The 21430-nt window shown below is 39.6% G+C and overlaps 1 protein-coding gene and 1 long non-coding RNA gene across 11 annotated transcripts in view; one reads left to right on the top strand and one right to left on the bottom strand.

Moving 5' to 3' along the window:
* The window catches only part of R3HDM1 (R3H domain containing 1), an 81012-nt gene extending 68491 nt beyond the window's left edge, over positions 1-12521 (bottom strand). For 9 of the 10 annotated variants that reach the window (XM_062578272.1, XM_062578276.1, XM_062578275.1 and 6 more), the window contains exon 1: positions 12408-12521. The gene's annotated coding sequence lies outside the window, so the exon portion shown is untranslated. Of the gene's footprint in view, positions 1-11822; positions 11889-12407 lie in introns of those variants that run through there. The other variant, XM_062578273.1, reaches the window with a different exon arrangement.
* Positions 12522-12871: 350 nt separating this feature from the next.
* LOC134141822 (uncharacterized) lies at positions 12872-19288 on the top strand. The gene is made up of 3 exons (XR_009958730.1): positions 12872-13208; positions 13782-13915; positions 19157-19288. It is a non-coding gene; the product is annotated as an uncharacterized LOC134141822 (long non-coding RNA).
* Positions 19289-21430: the final 2142 nt, after the last annotated feature.

A 21430-nucleotide genomic window follows, 5' to 3' on the forward strand; every position in this document is an offset into this window, starting at 1 on the left:
ATCCTGCAATAATACAGATTGGATAGTGGGCCTTGCTAGATAAACAAAAGCTTTTCCATAGATGCAACAGTAATTTTGAGTATGTTGCCAGGGCAACAGCAGACTGTAACCAGAATTTCTGAATAATGAGCAGGTGGCAATATATGAAGAGCTTAGAGTCCTGACTGAATTATTCATTTGTACTCCTGAATAGTGAGATTTATAAAAGGAATAGCCTTATTCCATCACCACAAATGGAAATACTATATTCCCTGTCTAGAATATTTATTAGAGCTCTAAACATACATATTCTTTTAAAATGATAGAGATGTAAGATGATCACTATTCTAAATGGAAAGCCCCATGGCTCTAGTATAGACAGAGAAATAAGTAGCTATTTAATCTAAAAGAGTAGTTTTCTAAGCCAAAGGTAAATCTAATCTTCCGTCCAAGATTCTGCTTGTACTGATTCAACAATAATTCCAGAGGGACAGGAAGAAATATAACAAATTAAGATTTAGGGACCAGAGTAACTGAATAGGACACATTTTATCCATCATACATATACATGGCAGGAGCTTTGCCACGTATAAAATGCTAGATATGGAGGGAAGCCATACGCACAGTCTAGACATACTTCATTACTGCACTCTTGAAAAGCAATGGCAGCACAAGACATGGCAAGATTTTTATTAATTTGAAATCTTTGTTCACTTCTGATCAGTCAATACGTTACTAAAACTTCAGAACTAATATTAATTCCTTCATTCGGTTTTCCAATAAAGCCTGGCCAGCTGTGACTGCTCCTCTTTTACTGGATGTGACAAGAGTTAACTATTTTCATTCGTTCTGTATCTCATCTGATCCTGTGAATGCACCAAGTTCAGAGGCTGTAATGGGATAAGCAGCCCCCCCAATGTATTTTTTGTTACAGATCTCAAGTCTGTGTTTTAAATACCATCAAAATTTGCAGTTATTTTAAGCAAAGTTCCCAAACAATTTCTAGAGATTAACATATTCTGCTCATTAAGGAGATACAAATTCATATCACAAAAAAAATACTAACATTTTAAAACTAACATTTTTCAAAGCTGACACTATCAAAAGGACTTTGCAAAAACAGTGTAAGATAGACAAATGATCATATGAGACACTTTTGTACTGATGAGAACTGTTCTATTCTCCTTAAAGATGTTTACTGTAGTGCAATTGTTTCAGTTTATTTTCAACTAACATGCATTAATATAAGGACAAGCCCCAAAACAAACCACACATTAATTTGTCATGTCACATGTGACAGTTGTACAAATCTGAATACTTCACAGACAGTTAGAACTATTTTTCAGTCTAAATCTCATCCAGTGAAATCTCACAACAATAAATAGTTGACACCTAGTCAAGCGGCATCAGCAAAGACTTCCATAACTTTTTGAACTAGGTTACAGCTAAACAACTCTTCTGCAGAATCCACAACTCAAAGAAGAATGTCTAGTGGGGATGGTTTAATCCTAGGGGCTCTTCCTTACCAGAGGATTAAAGTATCTGGCTCTTACAGCCAGCCAGTCCTCCTGTGTTGTTTATAAATGAGCTACTGTCCTCTGCAGCAGCTTCAGTGTGAATGGGTTTAAGACCCAGTGCTGAGCAGTGCCCTGCATTGCAGTTGAATCTTGCAAATTCCTTTGTTCAACTTTCTGGTCAGATAGACGACAGAGGGCAATTGTCTCACTACTACTATAGCCTCATCCAACAGCTGTTAAGCATGATTTTTTTCCCCCTCTAAACTGAAAATCCTGGTAACATAGGAAAGTACACTAAAATCAGCATCCTGCTACTTCCCAATAAACTCCTGTGAAAGCACATCATCATCATCAGAACGGCAGCATAATTGGTCAGACCTAACCACAAGGAAGATGGAGTAGCAATTCTTCCCTTCCCCTCACAGGAAAAACAAAAAGGTTTTCTGCCACCTTGGCACTCTGCAATGATATTTCATATTCCTAAGCAGCAGACCACTCAAAGGAAGCTGTGCTAACTTTTAAACCAAGTGTCATGCTTTTTGTGGTGGAATGAAACTCCCCTCTCCCCCCGGTTCCGGTAAAATCACTCAAACAAATACACGTTAAAGAAACTTCCTAGGGTCAAACATCACACAGTTATGTCTCTCTTCAAAGGAGAGGGAGGAAGGAAGAAGGAACTTAATGAAGATTTTGTTTAGAGTACGATAAAATTTCCTTTAAAAAAACGAACACAGGACAAATACTACTACCAATGAGTTTATATTCTGAAGGATTTCTAGCTGTTGCCTTTACATAGAATATAGTGCATTAAAACATACCGAATTTTTATTCGAAAATTTGCTGGAAAACTTGTTTAGAGATGAGTAAAATGCATAAGGCAGATTACAAAAACAAGTACCTTTGTTTCCTTAAAAAAAATACTTCAAGGACTGTATGACGGAGTCATTTCAAATTTGACAGAAAAAACTCCAAACACCAAGGGACCTTTTCCCTAGCTAAGTTCAGGCATAACCACCAAAATTTGGAGGCAGAAAGGTTTTCAATGCCTTAAAAAAGCTTAAAGAGACAGCAACCTTTAACTCTGCTCTCTTACTGAATCAATCAGTCTTTAGGAGTCTTATTCATATTTTCAGAATATTCAAGCAAAGAAGGAATATTAATAATTTTATTAATAGAACAGCTGTTAATGATTATTAGAATCATGTAGCTTTCTGACCAAAAGGCTTTATTTTACAGGCAATTCAGGACAGGGTCTTTGATATAACCTCATAGTGTAACAATCCAGGGATAAGGATAATCCGTGTGTCCTTGATCTATCTTTTTCTTTATATAGACACAGAAGTTACTATAATCTATAAGAAAAAAATATATTCATGTATTTTATGTAATATGTAACAGTGTTATGCATGTAACTTACTTAAGGATTCCTCTTTAAAATACCTATGCAACTTATCCTCACTACAGACTCCTAAGGCAGAGCAAAGAAGAGTTTGGGAAAGGAGGAGAACACTTTATATGGAAGAGCTGCAAATTTAGCTGGATGAATAAATGCCTCAAAACAAAAGCACAGATGAAGGAAAAGAAATACCCTTACAGAACCAGACTAATCAACCACAAAATAAGTCTTTTAAATCAGAAAACAGAGAGAAATAGTTACCAATAGTTACCAATAGTTACCAAAAATAGTTACCAATAGTTACCAAGTCAGCACTTGCTAACAAGATGTTCGTTATCCCTGCAGATAGGAAAAGAACAAGAAAAACTACTACAGCACAACTGAAACTGAATTTGAAAAGGCTACACTCAAAAAGGAAAAAACAAGATTCAGTATCACACACTCAAGACAGCATACCTAGTAACTACAAAAAATTAAGACTCATCTCTTTAGATTAGGTCCCAAAGCAGAAGTTTTTCAAAACAGTTCAAAACATACAATAATACTATTTGACTTTAGAATGAAAAAAATGGATAGAGAGTAAAAAAATGGGCAACATGGTGAGCAACAGAGTTTCATGATCCTGAGACCAGCTTTGTTTCCGTTTGACCCTACCACCTCTTTGGATCACAAACAAGGGAGGTACCATCAGAGGCAAAAAAGACTTAGGTGGATGACCTTGAGGACTCTGATAATGAAAGAATGCAGTAAATCAGTACTGTTAACATTAGAGCAATTCTTAAACCAAGTATTCTTCAGTTGGAAACAAAGATCAAAGATAAATAGCTAATCATAAAATGACCATACTCATAATACAATGTAGCCCTGAGAAAGGCATATGCAGAAAGAGGTATTATCTAAAGTAGTCTCAGAAAAGCTACGGAAGCATAAATACCACTATAATAAAGTCCTAGTCAGACCTTACATGAAAAACAGTACTTGCACTGCTAAGAATTTTAATCATAGAATCAGTAAGGTTGGAAGGGACCTCTGGAGATCAGCTAGTCCAACCTCACTGCTCAAGCCGGGTCACCTAGAGCATGTTAGACAGGGCTGCATCCAGGTGGGCCTTGAAGATCTCCAGAGAAGGAGACTCCACAGCCTCTCTGGACAACCTGGTCCAGTGCTCCATCACTCTCACAGTGAAGAAATTCCCCCTCATGGTCAGGCGGAACTTCCTGTGCTTCAATTAATGTAAAATGGCACTTCATTCTAAGAATAAGGTTAGCAGAAGAAGAACTGCAGGAGGCTGTCTTGTTTAGCTTAGTCAAAACACAGACTGTACAGGAACAAGTCCTTCTTAGATGGTTGTGGTAGACAAGTGAGTAGAAGAGCTATTTAAGCTCGAGTTGTCACAAAACCATGTCTATAAACTTGCCACAACCAAAAGACGCCACAGAATCAGTTTTTGTAACAGCTAGCCAGCAGGAAAGAAGAAAATTGGCAATCTGATTAATTTTAAGATACGGTTAGGGGACTGTTGTGAATGGATTACTATCCTCTACGATAGCAAGGGACTGGACTAAATGACCCACAAAGTCTCTATTTTCAGGCTTCAGCCGTATTCATGCAGTACATGGTACATCAAGCTGCGTATTTGTCCAGAAACATTCCATTATTTTGCTAATAATTACTGTTAATGCAACACTTGAGCACTTGGATGGCCAAATTCAATGGGTACCTACTATTTTTTTTTTCTTTTTTGAAATCCAATTTTACTTCTAATTAGTCTGGTAAGATGTCTTTTTGACATTAGTCATAATTCTCCCTAAAAATTGGAGAAAGTTTACCTACTTGAACAGGAAGTAATGTATTATATGCTGAATATATCTGGTTTTAGCTCTAAAATTAATTTTAAGCCTTTTTTGAAGTTATGTTCTCCATTATCTATGAAATTCTATCTTATAGCATTGAATATTTGAGAGAATCGTTTCCTTATAGTAGCAATGTGTACATTTAACCTATATATGTAGTACCTAAGTAGTCTAAATTCACAGTTTAAATTTTTTTTTATTATAACCACATACTTGCATAGTATACAGACATGAGTGAAATATAGATGCAAAAAACAATGACTGATACTGCAAACATAAGAATCCTGAGGTTAATGAGCAATATTAGAGTCAAATGCCTATCAGCTTCACGCTTGAGGACTGTCTTACTCATCATAATAAGAGCTAATCAGCTGCCCAGATACAGACATCTAGTGCAGACAGATAGATGCAGATCTACAGGAGATCCCATTGTCCTTCTGGAGTGGCAGAGGGAGCCCAGATATTTAGGATGGCACTAGAGAACTTAAAATCCCACCAGATCAGTCTGATCTTAGTCAAGTAACAAGCTTTAGAACTGTCATCACTAACCTAAACATGTCTAAACTCACATATCTTGTCTTGATCACGGCTGAAAATTTTGGCAAGGTCCTTCCCCCTGCACCATTAATCTCACATTAAAAATGGGCTAAACAGTTTCCTACTTGAAATTAACATCTATTTTGTTGCACGCTGGAAGTTAGGACAAAACAAACAAACAAAGGATCCCCAAGTATTGATTGAATACCTAGACACTTAATTTCTTGACCTTTATGGATCATTGTAATTTTAACTCTTCACATTGCTATAGATCAAGAGAGATGAAAAGATGCAAATCTAGTTTCTAACATTTCCCCAATACTTTAACAAAACACCAGAAAAATTAAAGCTGATGGTATTCTGACATGAGACAGTTTTCTCTATTATTCTGATAAATTCAAGTCTCAAGACTATTATTCTTTGCAATTGCAAATTAAACCTTCTGGTATTGGTAAAGATAAGATTAGGTAGCAACTAATGGGACACCATAATGTTTAATAATGAACAGACAACCATTGGAACATCATAACTTGCAACAACTGGGTTACCTAGTAATTTCATTTATTCTGTTGAGATTACTGCTGTAAGTGTTTAGACTAGAAGTACCTTTCAGAGTTCAAACATCATAACCAAAACATGGTTTTACCTATGAAGCAGGATGAAGGCTGTGCTGTGTTTAAATCATTACTAGCTAAACTCAGTCTGGACTCAGCTGCTTTTCTCAGTAATGAGAAGGCCCATATAAATACAAATGGTTCTCTCCAGAAGCCATTATTTGAAAACAAGGTGGGGGACAAACAATAACTTGTGCAGTTTTACCACACAAAGCATTAGGGTCAAAATCCTAATTCTTTTTTCTTTTTTTTAAATAAAAGTAAGAAATACAAAAGTTAAAGTGGTAAAAGATTACTATTCATTTACTGGACCACAAGTCTAACCAAAAGACATCAGTAATCCCACAGCAGCCTTCATAAAAACACTATTTCCTTTTCCTCCTCTACAGTTGTATGACAAGGATGGTACCTCACAGCAAAACCAGTACTGGCTTTAGTACAGCTTTAATCCCTTGAAAGGGTAGTTTATTGTTCCATAGCAATAATATTATGTACAGTGATACATGTGCCTAGAATACTTTTAAAAGATTATCTGCAATGAAAATACATTGAAGATCCTTTTGATGTGCTAAAAAAAAACTAAACTTGGAGGCTAATCACTTGTGGTCTTTACTAGAAATAAAGTTAAAGACTCCTTATCATCAAGTCTAACAGTAAAACTACAATCAGCAGATACTATCAGTTTTTAATTACCCATCTTACCACAGTTTCTTCCACTGAAGTGCATGCAACAGTCATTAACGCAAGAAAATTAGTCAGCTTCCCTTGGTCGGAAGGAAAGTCCTCTGGCAAAAAGTTCTTGTTTGGAAATAGTCTGGTTTTCCAGAGTTAAAAGGATAAAGCTACATGAGCTCAAAAGGACAGACCACGTTTTATTTTGAGTCAAGGTACTGCTGTTCTACCTAGCTACACCAATCAACCTAGCTACTTTTATTAGAAGACAGTAATCAACAGGAGTTCTAGCTTTAAGATGGCAAATATATTCAATAGATTATTAAAGAGAGGAAAGAATATACTCCTGGCAGGAAGTTTTACTTTTTAGACATCTTCAGGCCACTCTGAATCTGAAATGCAGCTCTTCATCCCAAAGGATACAGGGATTTAAGATGCTTTAAGATGCTTTAAAGGAAACAGGCTTCTTTCTGTACCTTCTGAAGAAATGCTTCAAATTATTTTGTGACAACATGGACAAGAATTCCTCACAAACAGATAAGTTAATTTTGCTGCTGTATCATCTGAGTGGCAGAACTGAACCTTTGATCAAACTCTATATCATAACAATATGAGAGCCAATTTTCCAATGCCTCTCAAAACTCCCGATGCGTTTGTAAAAGGACATATCAAATTCTTCTGAGCTCACTTGGAATAAGACAACAGACAGAAGTCTTCTCGTGGCTCCAGCATGCTGGTCAATAATGCAACTGCTCCCAGCTACTCACCACCAGCAGGAGGTTTTTATGCCCAAAGCTCTGACATCAAAAGGGACTTTGAGAACACTCCTCAATATGCTGTTGGCAAAAGCACTTGAATTAGTTCAAACTTCCTTCACCAGCTGTGCACCAACAGCCTTTCTAGATTTAGCTGTGCTAGGAAAAGAGTCACTGATCTCACTCCCAGTGACTGTTTCCTCCATCTGCCAGTTAAACTGCTCCTGTGGGTCCTTAAACGTTTCAATTAGACAGACAGTCTAATGGAGACCTACATCATCTCGCACAGTCCAAAGTGAAATGTCCAGAAACTGCTCACAATAACAGCTAAATTAGCAGCTCAAATGAGGTGATGGGGTGAGGGAAGATAAGGCAGTAACAATAAGCTAAGGATAAGCCAAGGCAATAGCTTGAGAGCCACAGAGGCAGGTATTTGCAAGGAGAACATCCATTTACTTCATTTTACAGGAAGGTAAGTGTAAAATGGGTTAGCTGGACTTCACATTAAAAGACAGGAACTGTATCTCATCCAGCATTAAATATACTTCTTCAAAACAAGCATGGTAGCTTAAATGCAAGGCAATTTTCTTATCGCACAAAACATTTTTTTTAGAAAAATTGTGAATTCAGCACTGGATCTTTGCTAAGAATGGTCAGTTATACCGAGAGCAACAATAAGCTTCTAGATTTACGCCTTTCAGAGGTTATTCTTTGCCTTGGTAACACAAGTGGTCTGAAACTATGCTTTCAAAATAACAGAGCAACTACACTACACTATTTAGCCATTCTTTTAATGATACTACAGATGTTTGTCCTGACAAGCTTCAGTCTTCATATCATTCTATGTACACGATTAGACAGAGTCCTTCCATAAATGGGAGTACAAGTTTACCAAGAAATAACACGGGGGGGTGGGAAGAGGGAGAAGGGCGGGAAACAAGAGGACTATTTTTAAGTAAAGGACGAAACTCTATTTAAAAAACAAATCTTGGAATTACAGAGTAAATAATAACAAGAATACAGGCATTGGGAAAGAGGTAAAAACAGAAAAACTGAAAAACTTAGAAGCAGACAGATGAACAAAGTAGTAGATACAAATTTATGCAGAAAGCAGGTGCTACAGAGAAAAAGCCCCATTCCCTTTAGAGATTAGAGATCAAAGATCAAGAATAGAGAAGAAACCTTTGAAAAAAGCATCCCACAACCATGCTCTCTAAATCTACAGTTTGCTTCAGCAGCCTAGATACAAGAATACAATAGCAAAATATAATATCCTTGGGAACTTAATTCTCTGTACTGAAGAAGAATTCATATCACAGAATGACATATTGACATGATTCTCATAATGCATTCTCGTACTTTAAATTGGAAGAGTCTACTTACAGGAGTAGCAGTGGATGCTGTTCTGTAAGCTGCTGAGCTTTCATAAATCTGGTTTCAGACAGTATTTCCTCTAAAGCACTCCTCCAAAAAAGTTATGAAATCAAAATAAGCTTATGGGCAGGCCTAAAGTACAATTTTTCCCAACAATATTTAATCAGAAACTGTTGCTTACTTACGATCTCCTAAAAACAGAGCTTTTCAACTCTGTTTTCAAAAATCTCTTAACATAACATTATACAGTGCATCGTCCACCATCTTAAAGAAGTCGACAAAAGCTCACACAGATATACATAAAACCTACTTGAATGGGCTTGCACAGATGCTATCTATCATTCAGAATCAGCACCAGATTAAGGCATTCACATAAATTCTTCTTTCTTAGAAAGTACACCATGAATGACCTTATATGCAGCACCTGCACAGCTGAACTACTCATCTATTATTAAAAGGCTTGATTTTGAATGCAGTGTTTAAAAGCCCCTGGGTCATTCCTATCTAATCATTCTGCATGGGAGACACGAGAAAACTGCCACAATAAAGCTTAACTGGATTCCCAAACCCAAACATTTCTGAAGTATACCCAGTCTAATAGTGCCAGGATCACAGAATACTCTACCACTTCCATGAAAGCTAATTAGAAGAAACATCCTACTTGCAGAATTTTGCTTTTACTGGCTACTACATAACTCTGCAGGTATCCATGGAATACATGAACACAGTTAAGAGTATACCAGAAAATTTCAGAATCTATACCTACCCTCTGTAGTAATTTTATTGTCTAATACTGTTCAAGACATCCAAAGTTATTGCTATTTTTTGCAAGTAGTGAAGTTAGAGTAGTCTCATTCACCAATACTGAACAACATTCTCAATATATTTAAAGGTTAAGAAACAAATCTACAATACACTGCAGCTAATTCAACATTTATATTGCTCTATAGAGATAAACTGACAGTCCACCCTGTAGGAACAGACTATCAAAAGTCCCACATGCTTCAGAGACCAACAGATGCAACTGTATCAACCACTTTTAGAAACCCAGAACATAGTGCCTTGAAACTTGAAATACATGATCTCATTTAAGAGATGCAGCACTGCATTTCTTAGTCAAAGTAGCTTTGGGAAAAAGTAAATGTGAAAGTGGTCATGCATTACTGAAGAAACAAAGATACATGAATTTAACAAGTTAACTTAGACTCATGGAACAAATCACCTGCACTTTTCAACTGAACAAAACATAAATGGAATTCATGTTTCTTACTGAGAGCTGTGATGAAGCACTTCATCTAGAACATCTAGCTGGCTTGAAGCAGTTTCACAGACAGACTTTAAGCTAGTAGTATAAAACAGGCAAGACTAGAATGTAAGGCAACTATATGGAAACATGAGAAGAAACAACTAAACAAACAAACAAACAAACAAAAACCACACCAAAAATTCATACAAGTTAACAGAAGGAAGCAGCAGCTACAGAGAGAATTATGGATAAGGGAAGAGAAAAGAAAGACATAGCATCTGTCCCTTCAAAAAAAATTTTTTTTCCTGGGGAAACAAAAGAAATTGTAGGATCACTTCAGCTGACTCAATTATTCCACCCCTTTCTAAAGCTTTAATGAATAATTTTTGGAAAACTGTTAACAAACCTAACCTAGGACACTGCATAGACCTCACAACTATGGTACTTAGTCATATTCATTTTTGCTCCCCAGAAAAGTAGCAATTGATCTTCATAGCAATTTACAATTCTGTAAAATAAAATACTGAAGTGATTTACAATGGTGAACAATGCCATTTTACACTACTACATGCTTGATTTTCCAAGATTTAAAAGACATGACTTGCCTTAATATTATCATTGGTGCTTTTTTAAATTAAGGAACATAAACTATGAATTGCAAAATACTGCAAAGTACAAAGTTTGAGTATTTATTGAAAAAAGAGTTTAATATTAGTCTTCACAAGCTGTCCGGCAATAATTTTATTGCTTATCACAAATAAAGAGCATGAAAGAAAACATATGACCATGCCTATTTCTTCTTCCCAAACAGCAAACTGTTTAAATAAAATCTTCAGAAAAATAATTTAATTTCAGAATCTCCTTTATGTCATTCATTTCAGCAGTACATTTGTAGACTTAATCTTATATTCACATGAAATACCACACTATAAAATTGCTGGCATCATGTCTTCTGCTTATCATTCAACAAAAAAGTAAACCCCAAGCACAGCACTGACTGTAGAAGACAAAACTTGAGAAAGTCACCCTCAGCTGAAAACTGCAAATTAATGCTTTAATGACAAAAGAGCTAAAGTCTCAGACACTCTAGCAAACACACAAGACATATCAAAAACCATCCTCTCTCTCTGCATTATGGGCACAAGATCTACTACTTCAGGCTCATGAAAGAAGGGTGCATTTACAAAACAAATTTTGGGGATTCTGCTTTAGGACAACCCACCCATAAACGAATGAACAGAAAAAAAAAATCTAACATTACTTTTGTTTTTGTCCACCGCTTTCCTCCTCCAGCTTTCTATAGATATCACAAAAGCAAGATCTGCCCTGGGGTATCATACAAATCTGCTGAGCTGTATCTTATACTATAGGCTTAATTATGAAGAACAGAGATTGTGCAAATCTCACAGTGTGAATAACCTGAATTCCTCTAAGGCTCAGTGTAAGAGACACTGATGCTTTGCTTATTTTTTGTCTCATTTCCAGATAAAGTGAAACCATTCTTCAGTGCTAAAAACCCATTTAAAATCATTATTAAGACTGCAAAAAAATAGACTGTGACACAGTTGGCACTCAGTTTTACAGAGGCTCTGGATTACACTATGCTAGATATATCCACATGGAGAGTAACTGTCCAGTATGCTATGGCAAAAAAAAAAGAAGTAAAAGAAAAAGAAAAAAAGAAAAGAACACATAATTGAACCACCATTTTCCAAGACCATCACAGACAACATGAATAAAACATTTTCCCTCAGCCAACATAAAGCAAAGATTAAATGATAGCCTACGTGCAGCACACTTGCAAGAGAACTACGGTTTAACTGAGCAGTTAAACGCGACAGAAACGACCCCTGCAATATTTCCGGCATCTAAAGCCCACCTGAAAGGCTCGCAGTACTCTGAGGCCACCCAACGATCGACTACCCCTCGCCACGCACAGGCCAGCAGCCGCCACGAGTGACGCCGGCCACGCGGCTCGCACAGAGCCTCCGGGCAGAGCCCAGGCCGCGGCGGCGCAGGGCTGCGGCGGGGCGAGGGCGCAGCCCCGGGGCGGCCAGCCCTGCCTATATTAGGGCAGGGAAAGCGAGCCCAGGCTTTCCCCGCCGCACCGGGACGGCGCCGTGCCGCCTTCCCCCACCCCCGCCGGGAAGGCACAGCGTGCAGGTGCAGTCAGCCCGCGACACCGGCCGGCCCTAACGGCCGCCGCCTGCTCCAACAGCCGCCACCAGCTCCAACGGTCACCCCCTGCGCGCGCGCGCGCGCGTCCTCCCCCCGCCCCGGCTCCTTCCCCCTCCCCCCGCAGCAACGGCTCCGCGGCGCCCGGCCTCCCTCAGCGGCTGCCCCCACTCTCCGCACTGCGGGCGCGGCCGCCCCCACCCCCCACCCCCGCGCGCTCTCCACCGCCGCAGCCCCGCGCCTTCGGCCGCCGCCGCCGCCGCCTGCCCTCCCCCGGCTGGCTCCTCACCGCGGCGGCAGCGCGGCCGGCGGCCTCACGCACGAGGAGCGGTTAACCCCATCGCCAGCCCCGACAGCCGCTCGCGCTCCTCCTGCCGCCGCGGCGCGGAGAGAGGTCCGCCCGCCCGCCCCGCGGCCGCCAATGGACGCGCAGATTGCCGTTGAGCGACGGCCACGCCAGCCAGTCAGCGGCGCGGCGCCCGCCCCCCCCCCTCGGCGCCGCCGTTGAATGGTGCCTCTGGGCTCCGAGGCGGGCCCGCCCAGAAGACGGCGACCAATCGCCGAGCCGCGCCGCGCTGACAGACAGCAGCGCTCACCAACAGGAAAGCGCCTTGGAAGCGAGATCCGCACACCGGCGCCTGCCGCTGCGAGCGCCCGACCACCATTAGCGGCACGGCGCCGCGCAGACGGACGGCTCCCGCGCCTAATGACAGCCTGGTCGTCACCTCTTCCTCTGCCCTCCGCCTGCGGGGTGCGCGCTAACCCCCGCCGGACTGTGAAGTGCCCAAGGAGAGACATAGCCCTGCAGCACACCCCTTCCCGGACCGCGAGTGCCCCGTGAACCCCCAAATCCGCCGGGACCCCCGCGCGGGCGGGCGCGGGGCAGGCTGGGTGCTGTAGTCCCGGCTTGCCTTCCCCGCTCTCCGGAGTCGTCGTTCCGGCTCCTGCCCTCAGCCGCTCTCTGCCGGCAACCCGCAGCCCCTTCTCACGGCCCCTCGCTCAGCCCGACCCTGATCTACGTTCTCGGCCTCTGTCGCGCGCTCCTCCCGACCAACCCTTCCCTCCCGGAAAGCAGCCTGCGCTCTCTCAGGTACCCGTGCCAAGCCGAGCCTCCGCGCTGCTTTTCTTTCCCCTTACCGCCCCCTCAGTCTCCTTCATTCCTCCCTCCCCCGCACGCCCTCTCGTCAGCGGCACCACCGGAGCAAAGCGGAGGCCGGTACAGGGCACCACCAGGCAGCAACCAGCCGTTTAATTCGCTCCCCGGAGAGAAAGGGGGGAGGGGGGAGAAAACAGGAGGGGGGAAAAAAACGGTCCTTGCTCCCGGAAGCGCCGCGCGCGCGCGAGCGACGGCCGGCGGCGGGAAACGCGCGTGCAAGCGCGCGTGCAACACCCCCCCTTCTCTCGTGACGTCACTTCCGGCCGGCGGCAGTTTGAGCGCGGAGCCCGCGAAGGCGCGCGGTGACGGTTGGAGCCCTGAGCGGTTGTGGGGCAGGCGGCAGCTTCCCCCCGGGCCCTGCGCTTTGAAGCTCCCCGCTGGTGGGCGAGCTGCGTGCCGCCGCGAGGCGGCGGGGGTAGGGGGCTGCGAGCGGCCACGGTGGAGGCCCCAGGCGTGACTTGCTCCTTGTAAGAGGACGAGCTTCCAGGTGCCTCTTGTTCTCTGCAGCTCCTGTTTGTTCCAGAAAGTGCCGCCAGATTTCCTTGCCTCTAACTGCCTCTAACGGCTAACGCTGCCGCTGGGTCATCGCAGCGCCTGCCTGGATAGCTGTGCTGATACAGAACGCTGTTGTATGCAGTGAGGTGTGTAAGTCAAAAACTTATGCCCTTAAGTACGTATTAAAGTTTCTGATTGCCTTGTGCCCTGTGCATTGCACCGTGGGAAAAAACTTGTGTGCTACCATAGCTTTATGGTATCTTTTGTTCTGATTGTTTTTTCTTCTGACTTTTTTTTTTCAATTCTCTCTTTTACTGTTATGATTGGCTCTTCAGTTTGGTTGCGATTTCATGGATGGGCAAAGTGGATAGTGAATCAATCAGTTAAGGCTTTTTTGTTGTTTGGGGGGTGGTTGAGCCTTGAATTCTGTCTCAAGTTTTTTTTAATATTCACTCATGGAGCAGCCAGGACTGTCAAGAGGACACTTATGATGCAAATTCTTGATGAAAATACTCAGTTATTTCAAGCCTGTGCTACTGAGCTGCAACTAAAAGGCTGTACTTATGGTGCATGACACAAATGATGAGGTTTATATTATGATATCAGCTTGTGATGACAAGCAACTGTTGCAAAATATAAAGCCTTTTCTTGAAGTTCTTGTCAATATTGGACCCAGCTTTCTAATAAATGTACTATCAGGAGTAACATCTTTGACATGTTGAATGTTAATATGTAGCTCTGGTTCTGGGGGAATGATGAGTGTGTATAGTAAAATGCAGTGCAGGAACAGCAATGCGTTTTTTTCTTGAATTCTCCTTTGTTTTTACTAGTATTTTTACTATCCTTATTCCTTAGTGCTTACTTCCTTTTCTGGGTCACTTATGAGCACATTGCTTTGAAATAGGGCTGATGTGTTTTCTCTCATGTGAGAACTGTCTGCTTGCTAGCATTTTTTTAAAGAACGGTTTGTCTCTGCAATGGCTTTGCCTTTTTTCCCAGTGACTACTCAGGTTCCTTAAAAGTTTACATTGATGGACTTTGTCAGAAGCCTTCCTGGAAGCTATAACTACTGTACAAACATATTAAGAGAGCTTATTCTATGCTTAATTTTGAAAAATAGTGGAAACTGGGCTGCATCAAACAGCTTATCTGCATGCTTGCTCATGTAGTCCACATCTTGTAGTGGTAGTCAAGGAAAATTCAATAGGTGCAGAAGGTAGTATTTACCTTCAGAAAAACCATGTTGACTCCCTCCTTGTAAACACATTTATCCTGCTGTTCACAAATTATGTACTTTGTTATTTTTACTAATTTATGTCCCTATAAGTGAGTCATGCTTGTGGATCTATAGAGCCACCAATCTTCCCTGTTCTTGTTTTTAAAAGTTGGCATCACATTTACCACTTTCCAGTTCTGAAGCACCAAAGCAACTTTAGATGAGCTTTTAGTACTGTTAGTAATTCAGCTATTTTATCCTTGATCCCCTTTAGAATACTTGAGGGAAAATACCGTATAGTTTGTAATTTATTTTGATTTTTTTTTTGGTTAGGGTGTCTGTGTAGAGCTTTTCTTTCATTAAAGAATATTTCTGTAGCTGTTTACTCACAGAACCCTCTGAGTGAAAAGTTTACTCTCCAGTTGCTATTTCTCCATCACTATTTATTTAAGAAAACTCGTGTCTCAGTGTTTGTGATCTCATGATATTGGATGATTGGCAAAATACATATTACAACATGTTAAGAACACAAGCAAATGAAGACTTTTAGTCTCTTTAGGGCTTCTGAATCTGCAGAGGGTAGAACAGCAGCTCATACTAGTCTCTCTTCTTTCAGAATAAACTAATGCTTCTGTTGTGGACTAAATTTAAAAAACCCTATTTTTATTTAGTTAAAGTTACCCACATTGGTGTACACAATTGATCTGTCTCAAAGCAAACGTAAATGATACTGAAACACGGAAAACACTGAAGCGAAATCTGTAAGTTGCGTTTTCCTTGACTACCACTACAAAAGTAACTATACACAGATAAGGCATTGTGTGTTTGTGTGTGTTTTTTTTCAATGTAATTATTACTTTAACAAATCAATAAAAGAAAGCTTGTTAAAATCCATTCTCACTCTGCATTGTTTCCTTGCTATTTATTCTCTCATTTTCCATATGCCCAAAATACATCTTTCATAGGGTCAATATATCTTCAGTAGTAATAGTGATTCTGCAGCATGTGATATTATAAAATAATTCTTCAGGTGTGAAGTTAGACTGAGAATGAGGTTTGTATTTATATAGTAACTTGAAAAAAAAAGTTTGGGCGAAGAACTATATAACACTGCTTGCTTTTTTTCTTAAGTACGTTTTAGTTAGATAACTTCTTAGAACTGTATTTTGAAGCAATTGTTCTCAGGCAATTGTATCTTGAGCATCAAGGATTTTTACTTGAGGAATATTTTTACTTGCCGTGGACTCCATAGTAATCGGGCACCAGAGTGTAAGTTATGCATGCGCAGAAAGACTTAAGTCCTGCTTCAAAAGTTAGTCGAAGCTATGATAACAGCTTAGATAAAGCAAGTGGAAAGGAGTGGAAGAGACTGTAGTTATGAGAATATTTGAGTTAGCTGATGCTGTATGCTACTTTGTAGTTCCAAAGCCCGAACCATGAAATGTTTAGTAATATACAACTCATATTGCTCCCTTGTCCCATGCTCTCACTGGACATTGCATGTATTTTTTTATAGTAGTCAGTATTCAGTACGTGCAGACTGATCATTTTTAAATTCTTCAAATAGAGAAGAGAAAACAACTAACTAGTTAGTGCTAGTGCTAGTAGTTAGTGCTTTCTACATGTTGTTGCTACTTTTAAAATAATCTGCAAAGTTAGTTTTTACTTAATTAATGAATATAATCCAGAAGCATGTTTTAATGATAGTATTGTTATATTCTGATGAATCATGTGTTACCTTTCATTCAAACTTAAGTTTTCAATACTGCATGTTTTTATTCAATGTTTCAGTCAAAAGAATTTCATCATTATCTTATTCAACAAAATGTTATTTATGCTAACATCCCGTTTTCATATTGTCACAATGAGCTATATAGCAAGCTGATCAGAAGTATATTATTTTCTCTGGTTTTATAGAATGTGAAATCATCACAGAAAGTGAGTCATATTTTTCTCTAGGGGTGAATCACTGAACTGAGTGTTGAATGAATTTGTTAGATCAGCTAGTGCTCCAACGTACTTGTTTAAGGTTGGCTCTAGAGAAGTGTTCAGTGTTTGCTTTTACGACCAGTCTAAAAGAACCTTACTAAACTTCTAAAGGAAGAAAAATACTCTGAAAAATACTGTGGTGGAACACTTGCAGTGGTTAATATTGCTTTCTCCGCTGTTTGAGCTGAAGTGTTTTTGTTTGCTCAGCTGAGAAATGAAGTAAGTCTTTACCAGAACTTTATGGAGCAAGCCTCCATAAAGCGAAATTCAGTGGTGGATATAAAGAGCCTTGATACTGATCACAATACTTTTATCTGTTAAGTATTCTGTGGGCCTAAGGTACAAGAACATTAATTCTTTAAAGATGTGAGAGAGAGTCCACTTATAAAAACCCCTGCCAATAGTGGAATTATACTTGGATCATGCAGTAGTAGTCTAGTTTGCAAAAGAAATCCATATTTCCTTTTCCCCTAATTGGCTCTTGCGTCAACATTAAAGATATCCCTGTTCAGCTTAGTAGAGGTTGTATTCTGGGAAGCTTTTTGTCAGAAATCTGTTTTGCATGTAGATTTAGCAGCACTGGGCTTGTCTCATGAGGTTAAAACCTGGCGTGCAAACAGGATATAAAGGATGAAAGAAAGACAACAGCACAAAAGACACGGACAGCAGAAAGAAACAAGTCTTTCTGTTAATAATGCTATACATGTTACTTACTGAGACCTGGGCTTTCTGTGTCTTTATAATGCTATTGGAGGCACAACAGCAGCCTCTGTCTCCAGCGATAAAGTCAAATCCAAATCACTAGCACTCATGCACTGATTAAAATCAGGTGTTCCAGGCCTTTCAGTTACATACTTTGGAGGCCAGGATGTGGAAACTATGTTCATACATAGGTCTTTGTGTGTATCTGATACAGAAGAGAACCAAATCCATAGGACTGGTAAATACCACTCTTAAGCCTCAGCCTTTGTGCTGCTTGACATCTTAAATTCAGAATCAAATGTCTGGGATTGTTTCTATTCTCACCAGAAAGGTACATGAAAACTGTTGTGGTTCCATAGCACCTCATTGCAGAAGTGATGATAGAGTCCCAAAAATGTATGCAGAGAAGTTCTGAAATGTTATTCTGTTGAATACCTTATCCATGGCAATCTCCTGGAGCTTAACCATGACGCTGGTCTACAGCATTTTCCTTCTAGTTCTCTAATATGCAATTCATATCTTGGCAGTATTCCTGTAATTCATTGTATAAGCAAAAGACTACTTTTATATATATGAATGTAATTAGTTTGGCTGGTGGCACCTGTGAAAGGATAAATAGCAAACAAGACAGAACTCAAGTAACCCACTAGTTTTCTTACTGCCAGTAGCCTTTTTACATGCACACACATCACTGAATCCAACTCCTGGATTACTGGGTTTGTATCTTGCAGCACCATGGCCAGAGTCTCCATGTGGCATCCTGTTTTGGCAGAGCTGCTACCTGGATAAGCACCATGGAGAGAGTCTGTAATAGGCCAGGAAATTTCAACAGATTTTTGACTAATTGCCCTAGGACAAAGCCCAGGTTGTTTCAAATTAGGATCTATATTAAAGCAATATTAACCAGTTGCGTTGTAACTGCAACAGTGCAGTTATAGCTAGTTCTGTTCACCAAGTTATAGACAACTTCTGTAAAGGGTTATGGGTTTAACTGTTGTTTGTTCTTGTGTTTTTTCTTTCTTTTTTTTTCTCCCTCCCAAACCAATATAACCCTCGGAATATAAAGGAATATTCCAAAAGGGATATTCCTTTATAAACTGTAATTGTAAGTAGTATAACTTTGGCTGCAAGAGAGTATTTTGTTGCTTTTTTCATCTTTAGATGGTGCATCTTTAGATGGGGGGTATTGAGAGTTTTATGACGTGTTGTTCCAATAGTGTTAGTCTGTGACAAGTCTTCTGTTAACTTACTGTATGTGGCATCCATGGAAAGCCAAGTAAATTAGATTTGAGAAATGAATAAGTGATTAATCTAATTCCTTTTCCTTCTCAATGCTGTCAGTATTAGGCCAACTTATGTCATGGGCATCACATATTTTCAAGATGGAGTGATTGCTATTGTTCTATGAAGCAATGTACCATTCTGTAATGTACTACAGACCTGTCTTTTAAGATACCATTTTTGCTTTTGTTTCCTTCAGGCTCAACATGGCTAGTACATTCGAGGAAACGCCTACACATGATGCTTCTCTTTCTGAAAATGTTGATGCTAAATTGTCCTTTCTACCTGAAAAACTGAGAAAGAAACTGCTTCCTTTTCAGGAGAAAGGCATCATATTTGCACTTCAAAGAAGTGGCAGGTAAAATCCTTTTTGTATCATATGCTGAAAAGAATTATTTTAGGAAAACATCAATGAACAGTTACAAAAGCTGTGCAAAATAGCAATGCTTAGGGTGAGCTGTATTGTAGAAATTTTGTAAACTGTAAGTCGGTGTGGTTTAAAATAAGGGATTATTTTGCTTTTTTCTCTAGGGAATGAACAAATTTTAATAGTGCATTATGCAAATGGAGCTTGTATTATCAAAGAACATCACATTTAAGAGAAGGTTAAAATCAGTGGACCATCCTTTTTGTCATGTTAATAGAGGATTCTTAAAATAAGAACCACAGAAGCAAATATGAATTAATTTAACAATGTGGTAGAGTTGTTAAGAGAATGACTAACAGATCTCGATGCAGCCGTATAGCGTTCTATTTTAAACTTGATACAATTCTGGCATGTAGTCAGGATGTTCTGGAATTCACTGAGCTGCAACAGTAGAGAAGAAGCCTGGCAGTGTGCATTTTAAATAAGTGCTCAGTTAGCAAGTGTAACAACTGATAGAGCAGGTATTCAACAAGTAGCCAATAAATCAGAATATGCAAGAAGCTGGAAATATTTTGCTGAGTAAGAGCCTAACTTACTGAGTTGCAGATTTGGCACAAATGAAACGATTTTAGCTTAGGTGTAAGGAAGATTTTTTTTCCTGATGACTTAATCATCTTGCTTGAAACAAGATACTTGGGTTCTAAGGTGTTTGCTAATATTTGTGGCTTTTCTTTTTCTCTCTCTCTCTCTCTTTTTTTTTTTTTTTTTTTTTTTTTTTTTTTTTTTTTTTACAGGAGAAAATAAAATTTGTATTTCCTTCTCTAAATTTGGATTTTATAAATCCAAAGCCTTAGATTACCATGTCTTAGTTGATTTGCTTCTAGTAATGGGAAGTGAGGCTTGTATAATGTGCAGTTGAGGTACATTGAGGTTGAGTTATATACAATTGTTTATATAAAGAAATAACAGAAATTTAAGTGTGTATATAACAGCTTTAATGTTAACTAGGGTAGATTTGTGGTTGTATTCGAAAGCATAGTCCTTTGCAGCTGTTACACTATATAGATGTTGCTCCAGAAACTGCTTAACTAGATCAATTTTAATCAGGTATTTCTTTCTCCACTTTTTCTGAGAAATAACAGTAGCCTGCAACAAATACCTAAAAAGCTTCTGAATACCTAGACTAATGCCTGCCTTTCAAGGAGGGTATGGTTATTTTCATTAGGATTTTGAGTTTTCTGTTCTGTTTTGTTTTAATTTTGAAAGCTAGTGTCATTAACAAAAGATTGAGTAATCACTAGTGGTGCTAATGTGGACTAAGTATGAAGGTATGTTCACCATGACTGCAAATGATCTAATCTGCTGATGAAGCAAGTTCTTTGTTATCTGGGTCAAAGCAAGGAATCATATACATGCTATCAGCTTCCATAAAAAGTAAAATCTATTAAGTCGAACTTAAGTTCGACTTAAGAGTAGTGTTTTTTTTTTTAAATACGTCCCTTGCTCAAGCAGATCTAATTTTCTTTCAGTCCTGAAACAGAAACGGGAGCCTATACTGCTTGTAGCTGACTTATTATTGATCTGTCTGTACTTGGCTCACCTAAATCTCCCCTTTGTGTGCTTCTTGATGATTTAAGTTTTTTTTTCAAAAGAGTGTTCCCACTGCTATATTTTAGCAAGGTCTGGTACTTTTCCATAGAAGTCTCTTTCTGAGTTTTAAAAATACATAAACAAAGGACTTGAAGTAACCAATATGTGGATTTGAGCTCTTCTTTCTTCAGTCATCACTTAATCCGTACTTCGCCATAGTGGCAAGAAGCTGCTGTAGAAGAAGTGCTCTATTGTTGGCTGAATAGATCCAAAAAATATTATCTTAGGTTAGACAAGTCTCCAGGATCAAAGAAAGACTTCCTATTAGAAAAAATCTTATTTCTTGAACAAGATAGATATACACTCTGAGTTGGCTAATGTGGCTGGGATTAACCTATTAATCCTGTCCCCTTTCCCCATGTTTTCCACCACCGTAAGACAAATACACTCTTGTGATTTGTATTTTTCCTTTGTTAGGAAAGGGGAGGCAGCAGAGAAGGGAGACAGATCCTAGCC

Source organism: Rhea pennata, chromosome 6 (genome assembly GCF_028389875.1).
Source record: "Rhea pennata isolate bPtePen1 chromosome 6, bPtePen1.pri, whole genome shotgun sequence".
NCBI lineage: Eukaryota > Metazoa > Chordata > Aves > Rheiformes > Rheidae > Rhea > Rhea pennata.